At 43.5% G+C, this 16096-nt stretch overlaps 1 pseudogene; it reads left to right on the forward strand.

Annotated features, from left to right (window-relative positions):
* The first annotated feature begins 1318 nt into the window (after window positions 1-1318).
* On the forward strand, window positions 1319-1492 carry LOC130344486 (U2 spliceosomal RNA; annotated as a pseudogene).
* Window positions 1493-16096: the final 14604 nt, after the last annotated feature.

Raw genomic sequence — 16096 nt, forward strand, 5'->3', positions numbered from 1 at the left:
CATCCTCAGTCTCCTCATCATTGCAACTGCCCCCCCAGCACACCCCTCCACCTCATCATCAATGCAATCCCCCCCCCCCCGTTCCCTGTCCTCATTCTCCTGCTCATTAATATTACATCACCCCAGCACCCGATCCTCGATCTTCTTACCTTCCTGGAGATCGGCGGTGCTGCAGTGTGAGGATGCGGGGAAGGCTGCTGCTCGTGTCACTCTCGCGTTGCAGGGGTCAGAGGCTGTGACACGTCAGACAGAGGCTTGGCGCAGACGTGCATGCCTACGCGGTGCCCCTGGCCTGTCAAACCAACCCGGAAATTATTTTTAAAGGGCCCGCCGCTGCCAGCACTATTACCTGCAAATGGCACGGGCTCTTTTAAAATCATTTCCGGGTTGGATTGACAGGCCAGGGGCTCATGGTAGTAGACATGCACCGCGTAGGCACGCACGTCTGCGCCAAGCCTCTGTATGACGTGTCACAGCCTCTGACCCCTGCAATGCGAGAGTGACAAGAGCAGCCTGTCAATCCAACCCGGAAATGATTTTTAAAGAGCCCGCGCCGTTTGCAGGTAATAGTGGTGGCAGCGGCGGGCTTGGCGTCGCTGCAGCATGTAGCATAGTGTAGTGGCAGGGAGGGGGGCCGCTCCTCGGTGGCCTTTTTGGCGGCTGGCTGGGCCTATTTTACTGTAGGGGCCTGGAGCTGCAGCTCCATCAGCCCCTACGTTAATCCGGCCCTGGTTCCCCCACATTAGGTGCAATATAGTCCCCCATCATTAGGCTGGCAGTACGTTCCCCCACATTAGGTGCAATATAGTCCCCCACATTAGGCTGGCAGTATAGTCCCCCACATTACGTTGGCAGTATAGTTCCCCCCCACATTAGGTGCAGTATGTTCCCCCACAGACATACAGCCTCCAGCCATACAGTATGGCTGGAGGCTGTATGCCTGTGTACTGCCCCACTTCAGTGTTCTGACCACCGCTCGTCGGGTCCGGTCATAGCAGGACTGGAGGATCACTGGTCGGAACACCGAAACTTACATGCCACTGGTAAACACTTACCAACTGCCAGCGCGCGTCCTTCTTGCTTCTTCTCCTCTCCTCCGCGCTCCGTTGCCATGGGCACACACATGGGACGTGAGTGACGTCCCTGCGTGCGCTAGCTCCCGGCTGTCCCCGCGTTTTTAAAGTAAACGCGAGGCCACAGGGACTTAACAGAGGCGTCCCTGTGTTCTGAAAGCATCTTTCGGAACACAGGGATGTGCCGAGGTAAAAACACCCGAGACTGACTCACCCACCCAGGTTAAGAACCACTGTTCTAGTGTATCGCTTCTCGGCCTTTTGGTGAAGATCAAGTGTAGTATCTGTTCTTATCAGTTTCATGCCGGTGGTAGGTGATGCCGGAGTGGAGCTGGTAGGGATGGGTGCATGGTAGGGGGCAGGTGTTCCGGGGCTGGTTCTGAGGAATCAGCTTGACGGCTGCCGCAATGTGACCTGTTTCCACCGGGTTTCGCCATGAGGCTGAGAGGGTCTAGAGCTGAGGTACTTTAGTGCCTCGGGGAGTGATGACCCCGAGGTGCCAAAACTCACTGAGAGTACTGACTCACTGAGTGGAAGCACGGGCACCATCATCTCTTCACCTTGTGGCACTTACCTCTTGATTCCCGGCCTTCTGGCTAGGATCAGAGACATTTTTATAGATCCGGCCGGATGTCCGGGTAGTATACCTGCACACATACCTGCACAAATTTATTTATTTTTTGTCACTGTGTCACTTTTTACGTGTTGTGTGTTCACAGGATTGTTAGGATGCGGTAGCCCTTCTTGGTGTCCCTCCTAGTGGTCTAGGGGAGGTGTGTGTGGCCATCAGGTCCTCACCTCCCTGCAAAAACCCCGGGTACTCCTTTATGGGCAGGTTACCGACCGTTATCGTCTCTGCGGCCAGATACCTTGGCTGACGCCAAGGGGGATGGCGAGAGCATTTGTGGTAGCTTTGGCGAAAAGGGACATCGAACCTGGAACCTCGTGGGTACATTTTTGTCTGGAGGCAAAGGGTAAGGATTGTTGGGGGGCCTCTCTCCTATCGGAGAAGGGCTTGCGATAGACCGCACCCTTTGTGCACTTTTTTTAGTGTAACTCGTTTGCACTTTTTCTTGCACTTTGGGTGATTCGAGAGCACGTTCCTCGGCTCTTAGATAAAAAAAAATAGGTATGAGGGTGGGATGTATGTGTTCCTAGATTTAGTGTATCCCTCTAAGGGTGGGATATATGTGTTCCTAGTGTATCACTAAGTGTATCACTATGAGGGTGGGATATATCAAAACCTGTGCAGAAGAAAACTTGACCAGTTGCCCATAACAACAAATCAGATCGCTTCTTTTATTTTTCACAGGCCTCTTTAAAAATGAAAGAAGCAATCTTAATGGTTGCTATGGTCAACTGGTGTATCACTATGAGGAGGGTGGGGTATTTGTGTTCCTAATGGAGAAGTTGGATGAGGAAGTGGGACTTGAGATGGATTTTAAGATGGAATCTGTCAAAGGGAGGGGCGAGGTTACCATGACGATGACCACAACCATGATGATAATCAACCTTTCCAGTACAGGATGGAGGCGCCCTCGGAAAAAGCTGGCAAGAAAGGAGAGATGTATGCTTTCTTGCTTGAGCACTTACAGGCGTATTGTGTGCTTAAAGGAAAGAGATGACTACTGGATAGCCATACTCATAGGCAAGGTTCCCACTACGGAAGTGATTCCCAACCGCGGTGCCACGCACATGTGTGTGCCGTTCAGCACTGCCCGTGGTGCCGTGGGATTTTGAGTTTTTTTTTTAAATATCCCGCCCCGGCATGCGTGCTTATGACTGGCGGCGCAGGAGGGAAGGGAAGTCTGCATCCCCCTCCCCCAGTGTCCCCCTGCGTCCCCCTCCCCCCTTTGTCCCCCTTTGTCCCCCTCCCCCCTTTGTCCCACTGCGTCCCCCTCCCCCTCCACCTTGCGACTCCCGTGCCTGCCGTGGACCTGCAAGCTGCACGGGCCGGCTTGCTTAAGGTACCGTACCCTTTCCACCCCTCTGTTACCCCTCTGTTATGTCCACTCCTCTACATCTCTCTGTCACCCATGTACACTCCTCTACACCCCTCTGTCACCCATGTTCACTCTTCTACACCCATCTGTCACCCTTGTACACCTCCTTACACCCCTCTGTACACTCCTCTACACCCCTCTATCACCCATGTACACCCATCTATCACTAATGTACACTCCTCTACACCCCTCTGTCACCCATGTACACTCCTCTATACCCCTCTGTCACCCATGTACACTCCTCTATACCCCTCTGTCACCTATGTACATCCATCTGTGACCCATATACACTCCTCTACACCCATCTGTCACCCATGTACACCCATCTGTCACCCATGTACAATCCTCTACACCCCTCTGTCACCCATGCACACCCCTCTACACCCCTCTGTCACCCATGTTCACATCTCTACACCCCTCTGTCACCCATGTTCACTCCTCTACACCCCTCTGTCACCCATGTTCACTCCTCTACACCCCTCTGTTACCCATGTTCACTCCTCTACACCCATCTGTCACCCATGTACACTTCTCTACACCCCTCTTTCACCCTTGTACACTCCTCTAAACCCCTCTCTCACCCATGTACACTCCTCTACACCCCTCTGTCACTCATGTACACTCCTCTAGACCCCTCTGTACACCCCTCTACACCCATCTGTCACCCATGTACACTCCTCTACACCCCTCTGTACACTCCTCTAAACCCCTCTGTCACCCATGTAAACTCCTCTACACCCCTCTGTCACTTATGTACACTCCTCTATACCCCTCTGTACATTCCTCTAAACCCCTCTGTCACCCATGTACACTCCTCTACACCCCTTTGTCACTCATGTGCACTCCTCTACACCCCTCTGTACACCCCTCTACACCCCTCTGTCACCCATATACACTCCTCTACACCCCTCTGTACACTCCTCTACAGCCCTCTGTACACTCCTCTACACCCCTCTGTCACCCATGTACACTCCTCTACACCCCTCTGTCACCCATGTACACTCCTCTACACCCCTCTGTCACCCATGTACACTCCTCTGCACCCCTCTGTACATGCCTCTACACCCATCTGTCACCCATGTACACTTCTCTACACCCCTCTTTCACCCTTGTACACTCCTCTAAACCCCTCTCTCACCCATGTACACTCCTCTACACCCCTCTGTCACTCATGTACACTCCTCTAGACCCCTCTGTACACCCCTCTACACCCCTCTGTCACCCATGTACACTCCTCTACACCCCTCTGTACACTCCTCTAAACCCCTCTGTCACCCATGTAAACTCCTCTACACCCCTCTGTCACTTATGTACACTCCTCTATACCCCTCTGTACATTCCTCTAAACCCCTCTGTCACCCATGTACACTCCTCTACACCCCTCTGTCACTCATGTGCACTCCTCTACACCCCTCTGTACACCCCTCTACACCCCTCTGTCACCCATATACACTCCTCTACACCCCTCTCTACACTCCTCTACAGCCCTCTGTACACTCCTCTACACCCCTCTGTCACCCATGTACACTCCTCTACACCCCTCTGTCACCCATGTACACTCCTCTACACCCCTCTGTCACCCATGTACACTCCTCTACACCCCTCTGTACATGCCTCTACACCCCTCTGTCACCCATGTACACTCCTCTACACACATCTGTCACTCATGTACACTCCTCTACATCCATCTGTCACCCATGTACACTCCTCTACACCCACCTGTCACCCATGTACACTCCTCTACACCCCTCTGTCACCCATGTACACTCCTCTACATCCCTCTGTCACTCATGTACACTCCTCTACACCCCTCTGTACACCCCTCTACACCCCTCTGTCACCCATGTAAAAAAAAAGTGCGGAGCCTAATAGGTTTGTTTTACAGGTTTAACGGTGAAGAATTGTGTGTGAAAGAAATCGTGATGATGGCCCGGACCAGATGGAGAAGAGAAGGCAACGATGCAAATTAGAGAAGATGTCATTGGGGAGTTGCTGTATAAGCAACACTTAAACTACATATCCACTGATAAATATATATAGTGCAGTGCGTTTTTTTTTTGCTCGTCAACCTCGGTAGCGGTGCCCCGCGGAATTTTTTTTATCGAGGTGTGCCCCGACCCGAAAAAGGTTGGGAAACACTGCACTACGGATTGCAGGGCTGACTGAATCAGTGAGCGCTAGGACCGTGCGGTCACTGCAGTCTCCAATGTGTTCCGCCAGTATTTCCGCCTGAAGAATGAGCAACACCATTCTTCAGGCAAAAATTTCCAAGCGGATTTTCCGTTCACAAAATCTGCTTCACAAATTCCGAAGTGGGAATTTGTGAACAGTAAACCATTCACTATACAGTACATTTAAGTAAGCAGAATTTATGCCTGCAATTTCAAAGCAGAATTGCAGGTTGAATTTCCGTAGTGTGAACCTAGTCTTAGGCTAGGTTCAGACTACTAAGTTTCTGCCTGCAATTCCGCTTTGAAATTGCAGGCAGAAATTCTGCTAACTAAGATGTATATTTTAATGAATGAGTTTTCCGTTCACAAATTCACACTTTGGAATTTTTGAAATGGAATTTGTGAACGGAAAATCTGCTTTAAAATTTCTGTCTGAAGAATGGTGTTGCTCATTCTTCAGGCGGAAATACTTGCGGAAAACTTTGCAGTCTATTGGGGACTGCAGTGTCCACACGGTCCTAGCACTGACTGATTCAGTCGGCGCTGGCCGCACTAGGAATCTCCGGATGTAAATTTTCTGTCTGGAGATTCCGCAGTGTGAACCTAGCCTTAGGGGGAGATTTATCAAAACCTGTCCAGGAGAAAATTTGCTGAATTGCCAATAGCAACCAATCAGATTGCTTCTTTCATTTTTCAGAGGCCTTTTCAAAAATGAAAGATGCAATCTGATTGGTTGCTATGGGCAACTCAGCAAATCTAACTTCAGAATTAGACACGTAAACTGTAGATGTTTGTAGTTTATCCAAAAGCTTTTTCATAAATGCCATAAAGCAGTTTCAAACAGTATACACACAATATAATCACCCAGTGTCAAAGTCTACGGAGGTCCATAGAGATAATGGCATTTTCAGAACATATTCATCTTGTTTGAGGTCTCTCATTCCTGGCCGTTCCACTTTGCCTTTCTGCTGGGTAAATCTGGGTCGCTCACAAGCCTGTGAGCTCCACAAGTCGGGTCATAAATTATTAATGTGACCTCATTTAAAAAAATATTCAACTAGGGAGTAGCAAGCAATTGAAATCCACACGTGTTTTAAGGGGTAAAAAATATTACTCTTTAAAAATCTTAACCCTTCCTGTACTTATCAGCTGCTGTATACTACAGAGGAAGTTGTGTAGTTTTTTCTAGTCTGACCAAAGTGTTCTTTGCTGACACCCCTGTCCATGTTAGGAACTGTCCAGAGCAGAAGAGGTTTGTTATGGGGATTTTCTTCTACTCTGGACAGTACCTGACACGTACAGAGGTGTCAGCAGAGAGCACTGTAGTCAGGCTTGAAAAAACTACATAACTTCCTGAGGAGCATACATCAGCTGATTTCAGATTTTTAAATAGAAGTCATTTACAAATCTGTATAATTTTCTGTCACCAGTTGAATTGACAACATTTGTTTTTCACCAGAGTAACCATTTTAAGGAAAGTGTTTAGCAGTAGGTCATGAAAATGAAATTTTAAATTGTTTAGTATAATTTTCACTTTTTTTTTTTTTTTCACCAATTTTCTCAGTTTTACAATGAACACAGGAAAATAGCACCCAAAACTTTGTTATGCAATTTTTTCCTGAACATGCCAGTACCCCATGTGTGGCATGTTATCTGCTTATTTGGCAGATGACAGTGCTCAGGAGAGACAACACCAACAAAAATATCAGGCTTACTTCATAATTACTGCATCGTGCCATAGACTTAGGGACAAGGTATCAGGTAAGAAGGGTATTGATCGAGCTAACCTTTGCAGGTGAGCTGTGTAGATTTTGGATAAAAAGGCCTAGTATGATAGGTTATCTAGTATGTAGCTTGAACATGACAGACTATAGAATTTAAAGGTTCTGTATGTTTATTACTGGGAAAATTTTAGGATTTTTAGTATATGTTTTTGTACTGTTCTATAATGCCAATTGTGTTATGTCATTGTTGTCCTGTCCCTTGTTTGTAGTAGGTTAAGTAAAATCATGGGAACTTTTTTGTATATGTTCTATGTATATGTCTATTTGCTGACAGCAATGCTACTGACTACTGTCAGTAAATGTTTTGAAAGAAAAGTGTTGGGCCAGATACAGGTAACTTATTTCAGTTGTGCAGCAGCCCTGGGTGTTTTGGGTGCATGTTGTGTAAAATAATTTTGGCAGGACCCGCACCTGCATTTGCAGAAAGCACTGAACTAGAATGCTATGCTTAGTTTAGGGCTCGGATTTATAGGCAAAATGGTATGGTCTAAAATGGTAGCCTTCTTGTTTTAAAGTAATCCTAAAGACTACTGGTGTTTTGTTGGTGTCAGGACAAGAGAGATGTATGTTTGTATCAAGAAATTTTGAAGCATCACAGCATGGCTCAGATTAAATTTTTTCAAGCCGCATTAGTTTTTTTCTTTTTTTTAAGCGGTAATGTCAGGTATTTATTTTCTCTTCTGTACCAGAACCACGGCCTGCCATCTCATGGTTCTTTGTGCTGCATAGGCCAGTGCGTGTTGGGGGTGCCATAAAGTTAGAGACAAAGTACGAGGGATGAAGGGAACATGTTGTACTTATGCCTGCAGGTGAAATTCGCCGATTTAGAATATTAAAAGGGTACTCCAGTTGAAAGTGTTCCCTTTTTTAAAAATAAACATAGATAGGCTACCTGAGTAAAAAAAAAAAAAAAAAAGAAACCTGTATAAAGCTTCAGTGCGCTCCTGCTGTCTCCGGTAATGCTGGTCCAGGTCTTCAGTGCTCTCCTCTTTCAGGTGCTGGGGGGAAATACATCAATTTCTTTGTCGGTGATTGGCTGAGTGGCAATATAAAAAAAAAACACATACCACAAAAGTACCCCTTTAAGGCTTTGTACTTTGTTACCCAGTCAATAGAGGAAATGTCGTAGCAGATTTCACGGTGGAAGAAACCTGTAGGGGATTCCTTTTACCCAGTGACTTTAATCCGTAGCAGTTATGCTTCTAAACTTGCAGCAAACCAGTGTGTTCTACACTCTATGGGTCAGGTGAGAGCATAGAATCACTGCTTCCCTCCATTGAACCACTGTTTACTCTATAGGAGCCAGACTCCTGTCAATTTAAAGCAGAGAGCACCTGCTCCTGAGCTGGGCCAAAGCTATACAGATGCAGGCACAACTTGGTCTGAGCAGGAGACATACATTGTATGCCTCCAGCTCATTTTCCCAGAAAGAAGTTAAGTAGTGATACTGTACTTCGCTACTTAACTCTTTTACAACCAGACACAATGTATATAGGTTGCTGGCTTCTGTCACCTCTACTTGCTGGTCTTAGCAGATGCAGACAATTCCACACGTAGTGATACCGAATATTTTTTTTTACTAGTGTGGGAATTGATGTACGAACTGCATCCCCCGCTTTCAGTCTCTCACTGCCAGAGCTACTGCAGCTTGTGTTACTGTGTGAAAAAAATCAAAGAGGCCCCCAATTCCTGATGGTGGCAGCACCCTTGGTCCTGTGTGAGGTCCCACTACAGTGACAATCAAACCAGATAGTTGATGTGTAGTTGACTGCTATAGGTAAATGGGAGGGGTTGATCTTTTGAATCAAGTCCTCAAGGTACAAAAAGCTGGCCATTCACTTGATTCAAATAGTACTTGCATAATGCCTATGTGCTTCCTTGATGTGCTGGCAACACATGGACATTCCTTCAGTTTTAGGAGGAAGTACTCAAGGACCTAATATTTGGTACCCAAGAAGGGGTGGGCCCAAGTACTCCTGGAACTGAAGGCATCCATATATGTCTGTGTTGTGATCTGTATGTACTCATGGTCGGTTTTAATCCTTTTTAGTTTGCATCCTTATCTGTATCCTTATCCTTATCTTGTTATTGTGTTTAGTTTTGTGTATCCAGAACTTGTGTATCCTGGTCGGTATAAAATCCTTACTTTTATTTAGACTTGTGTTTTGTGCTCCGCTACAGTATGGATCCATTGCTTTGCACCTATACCTGGTATTGTCTTTGTATTGAGTCTTATGTGATGCAGTACTTGTATATCCTTATTTGTACAGAATCTTGACTTGTATTCAGACCTGTTTGTGTTGCACCACAATATGAGTCCCGATCCATTGCATTTTACTTTGCCCCTATACCTGGTGTATTTAGTCTTTCATTATCCAGAATTTGTGTATCCTGATCTCATTATTTTTTCACGGATCTTCATTCCCAGTAAACCTGCCACTATATCCCCTGGTAACCTGTTTTGTCATTTCTCTTGTACCTGTAATTTATTGCTTTGGTCATGAGGCTGTTGTCTGTATGCTATATACCTGCTATTATATCTTCATGATATCTGTTTGTTACTACTTTGCATTCCTACCTTTATATATTATCCTGATATTTGGGTCTGTTTGTTATAGCTTGTTAACACCTAATTTCCTGACCAGTTTATTGTTTTGACTTGTTTTCGCCCCTGTACTTTAGTCTAGCAGAGGGACTGACATCCTGTGGATCTGCTGTCTAGGGTGGATACGCAGGTAGGCAATATTGGGTTCTGGGTGAGCTCAAAGCCATATTATTCCTTTTTTGTTTAATTACTCCAGTTTACTGTAATTTTAATTGTTCTAAAGAGAGTAAGGGTTTGTCCCCTATCCAATAGTCAAGTCATTGATATCTGAATGGTTTTACATGAGAAGCTGCTAGTTCTGTATGTTATAGTGTGTAGTATTTTCAGCATATGTTTTACTCGAGGCAGATCCAAATCTAGAAGCTCCTAGGCCCTAATTCAAAATTTGTAAAATGTAATTTTTAATATTACCTGTCCTTTAGGTACACCACAGATTTTAATAGAAAAAAGCAAAGGAAGGTAATATAAAAAGTATGTGAAATTCAATTCTCTTTTATGCATTCAGATAATATATGTATATTGTATATCAGTTTTCGTGATACATAGCAGGGTAAAAATTTTGAGAAGGCATTTAGAAAACAATTTTATTAGACAAATCATTTAGACAAATTATACACAGAAAGCTCTGCCACTTGTAACGGAGGCCTCCAAAAATGTTTTCTGTAATTTTTCTGTTTAAATAGGCAGCACATCAAAATAGGCCTATTTTAAATACTGTACATGGCTAACAGTTATTTCAGTTTAGCTAAATTTCACTGCAACATCTGGCATGTCTCTACATAGCTTTATCATCTTTTTTATTTTTTTTTATTTTTTTCGTTTTAACTTTTAAAATCCAATATGCATGAGACAAAGAATGTCGCAAGGGGAAACAAAATGTGCATGCTTTCAGACACTTGTACCCTTAGAAACAAAATGGCCTTTGCATGATTTGAATAGAAACAAATCTGCCTTACACAGTAGACAATATTTGAAGATTTAGTACAAAAGCATTGACAGTACAAGATGCACCCTGGAGAACCAGCATCAAAAATATGTATGAAGAATATATATATATATATATTTCATTTATTTTCTTTTTTGACATTTTGATAACGCAAATCATGAATTTTAAAAAAAATTTAAACAAATCAAGACCTCCCAGACATCAATCATTTCTTAAGTGCATATGCCTGTGTGCAAGAAAACAAACTTTAAAAAAAACAAAAAAAACAAAATCATCTCATACAGACACAAAAGTGATATTATTTGTACAGGTAAACAACTGCATTTAACAGCTAACACAATCAATGCTGTCATCCTTACTATTCATGTACTGCATTAAGAGAACACAGGAAGGCTTATTTAATAACAAATGTTACCAACCATAACAATGAATCTAGTAGAATATAAAGCAATGACAGTGACTCTACAAGTGGTTGCATTAAATTAAAGCTCATTTGTGCTGTGCGCTCTGTGTTGTTAAATAAGCCAATTTGAATCCTAATACCCAGAAGCCCTTTGCAGCTTTTACATTGGAAAATTGAATGTAACTCTGCAATATTGGTTTTCTAGTATCACCTCGCTGCATGCACTCATTTACAAACTGAGCTGATACTAATACCAACTGAGGTTTTATGAGGTAATATGACAACTGCTTCTTGGATAGAGTTCCAAACATACAAACAGAGCAAATGAAAACCTTGGGCATTTGGATTAATAAGTAGAGTCATTCCAAGTGTTAAAAATAACCTAATCATTTTAAAGGAGAAGTCTCAAACCTGGAAGTACAGAAAAACGTATACGTTTTAGATTGCGGGGGTCCAACTACTGGGCTCCCCCCCGCGATCTCCTGTACAGGGGCCCCGGCTCTCCCCCAGAGCGGCGCATCACGACCCTTACCTGAAGCTGGCTGCCACTCCCCCTTCATATCTCTCTCTTGGAGAGCCGTTCGGCAATCTTCGGCTCTCCCATAGAGATCTATGGAGGGAGCGTGGTGGCTGTGGATAGGGGATAAGTTTCTCCGTACTTCCAGGTATGAGACTTCTCCTTTAATTCAAGTGTTAATGCATATAACTACCTTACATTTGAGATGAACCTTATGTAGAAAGAATGGTATTGGATTTGATAACACTATATATCTTTATGTAGTCTAAAAAATAACCCCTGACTAGCTTGAAAATTTTTGCTTTAGAAAGCATTTCAGCAATTCATTAAGTAATTCAAGGTGTTTTTTTATTCTATAAAATGAAGAACCACTCAGTTTACATTTCCCCCGTCCAGGCGGGCACGGATTCGCACTCAGCCAGGTGCATGACAACAGCTTTGTTCTTGTAGTTTATTTCATTTTATTCACATTAAAATTCTAAAAGTCCTTATAATTTCAAAAAATGATGGCCTATTTACTGGCTGTCACAGAGAGCTGCAGCAATGTGCTAAATCAAGTATAAGTCCCTTAAGGCTCATTCACACTGAGAAAATTAAGCAAGGAAAATTTCCTTGCTTAATTCCATTCCAGTCAACATGATCCATGTTATTATGGTGGGAAAAAGCGCCATCCCATTAACATAAGAGCAATCCCAGGACTTCTCTGGATGACTCGGACAGAAGATCAAACATGTTCAATCTTCTGCCAGAATCCAATTCCTTGTCAGAAGTTCCGCTACAGAACATCTGACGTGTAAACTGAGCAGCAGAATTCTGGAGTCCACATGGAATAGTCACAAGGACTTCCCTGTGGGTGTTCCATAGTGTGAAAGGGGCCTTAAAGGGGTACTCCACTCCTAGACATCTTATCCCCTATCCAAAGGATAGGGGATAAGATGTCTGATATAGCATGCGGCACCCACCTGTTCCTGCCCCGAGAGCGCTGAAGGGTCTGGGTCCCGACCACGGGAATGGAAGATCGTGACGTCACGACTCTGCCCCCGTGTGACATCACACCCCACCCCCTCAGACTTGCATTGAGGGGGCGGGGCGTGATGTCACATGGGGGCAAAGTCATGTTGTCACAATCTTCCGTTCCCGTGGTTGGGACCCAGACCTTCCAGTGCTTCCCAGCGGCGGGACCCCCGCGATCAGACATCTTATGCCCTATCTTTTGGATAGAGGATAAGATGTCTAGGGGTGGAGTACCCCTTTAATATTCAATAGTTGAGCAATAAAGTCTTACTATCAATCTACAAGTAATTGTGAGCAGAAATGGACAGTAAAGCTGGATTCACACTACAAAATTTCCAAGCAGAATTCCACTGTGAAATTCCTCTTAAAAATCCAGCTTCAGCACAGTTCCATTGCTGTCAATGGGATGCCAATGCACAGTGCACAAGATGGAATGGTCATTTTTTCAAGCAGAATACAAGCGGAATATGGGGACGGCAATGTCCGTGTGGGCCTGTCCACCCTGGCAATCTTACAATATTCAATTAGGAGATTTAATAATGTAAACCTAGCCTAATTCCTTGCTTACTGGGCCCCTGCATATGTTTTCTTATTCAGGTGTCTAGAGAAGATGTAAGCGAAAGACTCAAACAGGCTAGAACACGTGTGTGATTAATAATTGAAGTCCACAAATTTTAGCTTATAGCACCAAAAATAACAGCAACATATTTAACTATTTTACATATTTAAATGTATGTATTTTACTGTAACAAAAATAATTTTTAGAACACAAGTTATGGGAGTTGCTGTGTATGAAACAACAAAACTTTTCAGACAGTAACAAATGACCAAAGTATTATTGCCCACCAGCTATCTTCCCATTTATACAAAGCAGACTATTAGGTTATCAAAGATTAATGAGAACATTTGTAAGTAGAAAACAGAGTAGAACACTTTGAGGTACACAATATACAACGGCTGTGCTGTTTCCCTGGGTCTTACAATACTTTATTTAGATTTAAAATACATTTGTAATTTTTTTTTTTTTGTTTAAAGAGACTTTTAAAGACTAGCTACTTTAAATTAGCAACCTAACCTCACAGTGCAAAAGTAGCACACAATCTCATGGGTGTCCGCAGAAACTTTTCTTGGAGGCTGACATCATTTTAACGGGACACTCCACTTCCCCTACTTGGAGCAGAAGATACACGAGCACTGTACTCTGGTCTCTCCAGTGCTCCTATAGACAGTTAGATAGCTATACTTGGCTGGTCTGGTGGTCAATGGTTATAGAGCATTTTTCTGGGGGGAGGACCCCCTTTGCTACCCCCCCCCCCTCGTGGACATCCATGCTTAACACATAATCATTTTATTTCCTGACCTTTCCCCCCCTAGTCTTCCCTGTTTTTCAACTTGAAATATCAGAAATTCCTGTAAATTTTTGTCATCTTTTTGCTGGCTAATGAAAATGACTTAACAAGTCTGTGTAACATAGAGAGAACATGTGAAGCAAATAAAGCTTCCTGTTACCACCTACGGTGAACAGATCCCTGTCTTTTTTAACTGATAAGAGATAGATACAAAAACATGTTATGTTTTTTTTTTATGTTTCTATTTTCTGACTTTTTTTGTATATTATATTAATTCTAAACACATAATTATGGGGGCAACCATTTTGGCTGAGCTGCCGAGAGATAATTTCGAGAGATGTTTTAAAGCAAACCCCATGGACAGAGCAAAGAATAGACTGGAGAGAACCTTATACAATTCTATGGGAAAGCTTTCTAGACATGCACTGTGACCTGTGAAGAGATCTTGATGCTGTTAATGGGGAGGTTAAGCTGTAAGGATCACATATTGTAAATGACGAGATCCCATCTTATCTATATATACGTCACCTTTCACTGTGATCCTGTCTGCCATTATAAGTAAGACATTGCTGAAAAGTGAACTGTACAGAACAGGAGGTCTCGGCTTAGTTTAAGGCCTAATGACCAGAATGGAAACTGCAAGATTTGGGGATTATTTTATAATATAGATACTATAATAAAAAAATTGAAAAAAGGAAAACAAATTACTAAGAATTATGTTAAACTAATAAACTTGACTTAAATAACAGGTCATTTTCTGATGACACATCGCCTTTATGAACATGAAGCAACACATAAAGCTTCCTATACATCTTACATAGTTGTTCATACATGAGATGGTTTTGCTATTTTACCCTTACAGGTTTAAACTGCTTATCTAATGGGACCAACCACTGGGACCCCCATGATCTACTGCAAGGCACCCCGACAGTCCCCAGTAAGAGAGTGTGTCAACCCCCGCATGGAGCGGCGGCCGACATGCCCCCTCCATGTATCTTTATGGGAGTGCAGGAGATACCCAAACATTGTATCTCTGGCTCTCCCATAGAAATACATGGAGGGAACGTGTCAGTCTCCACTTCATGCGGTGGTGTCAGGAGGCGTTCGGATCGACACGCTCCCTTCCTGGAGACTGCTGGGGTGTTGTGCAGGAGATCACACAGGAAGACAGATGATTACTAGTCATCCTGCATTATATACTGATGGCGTGCTCCTAGAAGAATACTGCACTTAAATTTTAAATACTATCATTTAACCAAGTATTTTACCACATTTTTTGTTACTGTTGTAAATTTTTGTAATAAACAAACAGGCATATGGTTAAATTAAATACTTATGCAGTCAATTTTCAATTTCTTCACTGCATCAACTTTGCAAATTGTGTGAATACAGCTCCTCTGCATCGGAACAGACAACAAACATGTTGAAGTCAAGTGTTATTCTAATCCTTCTGCCCCCAGTACTTGCTAACGTACAGACAGAAGAAAGAGCATGACATATGACTATAGAGTCACAGGTTTAAAGATTATGTTAAACTTACAATGGTTTCTTTATAATTAGTACAATTGAGCTACTAGGGTCATGTAACATTTTAGAGTGATGAATTCTTTCATTCTAGTCCAACAATGGCCTGTATGCTAAGAACTCTAGAAGTCTATGGCACCACGAAAAATAACAACATGGCTACATGTTTACTAGGCTGTACAAAAGAATTTGCCTAAAGGACACCACTTTTTATGCACTCTGCTCTAACACCCAACCTGGAGTCTTATCCAAATACAGTAGGAAGTGTTTATAATGGAGAAGAGAGCTCACATCCTTATACAGTTGTCCTTCATGTTACAATATTAATTGGTTCCAGGACGACCATTGTATGTTGAAACCATTATATGTTGAGACCATAACTCAAGGCACCCTGGTTGGGAAACAATGGTTTATGTAGAGGACAGGAGCTTCTTCAGGGTCCTATACAGTACACACAGTGTCCCAAATGGAGCCGCCCTTACTTGGTGTCCAAAGGAGCAGCTAACCCTGGCACAGGTAAGGAGTAGTACAGAACTTGTAGTTCCTCCCTGTACTGTAGGGGGGGCTACCAGACAGCCAGTCAGTGCATGCACTTCAGTAATAGAGGTGATTTACCAGTAAAATACCCATTCTGATTGGTCAGTTCCTCCAGTTGTGACATGTTTCACAGATCTGGACTGTCTGTAGCATTGTACATTGAGTCTGGT

This window comes from Hyla sarda, chromosome 1 (genome assembly GCF_029499605.1).
Source record: "Hyla sarda isolate aHylSar1 chromosome 1, aHylSar1.hap1, whole genome shotgun sequence".
NCBI lineage: Eukaryota > Metazoa > Chordata > Amphibia > Anura > Hylidae > Hyla > Hyla sarda.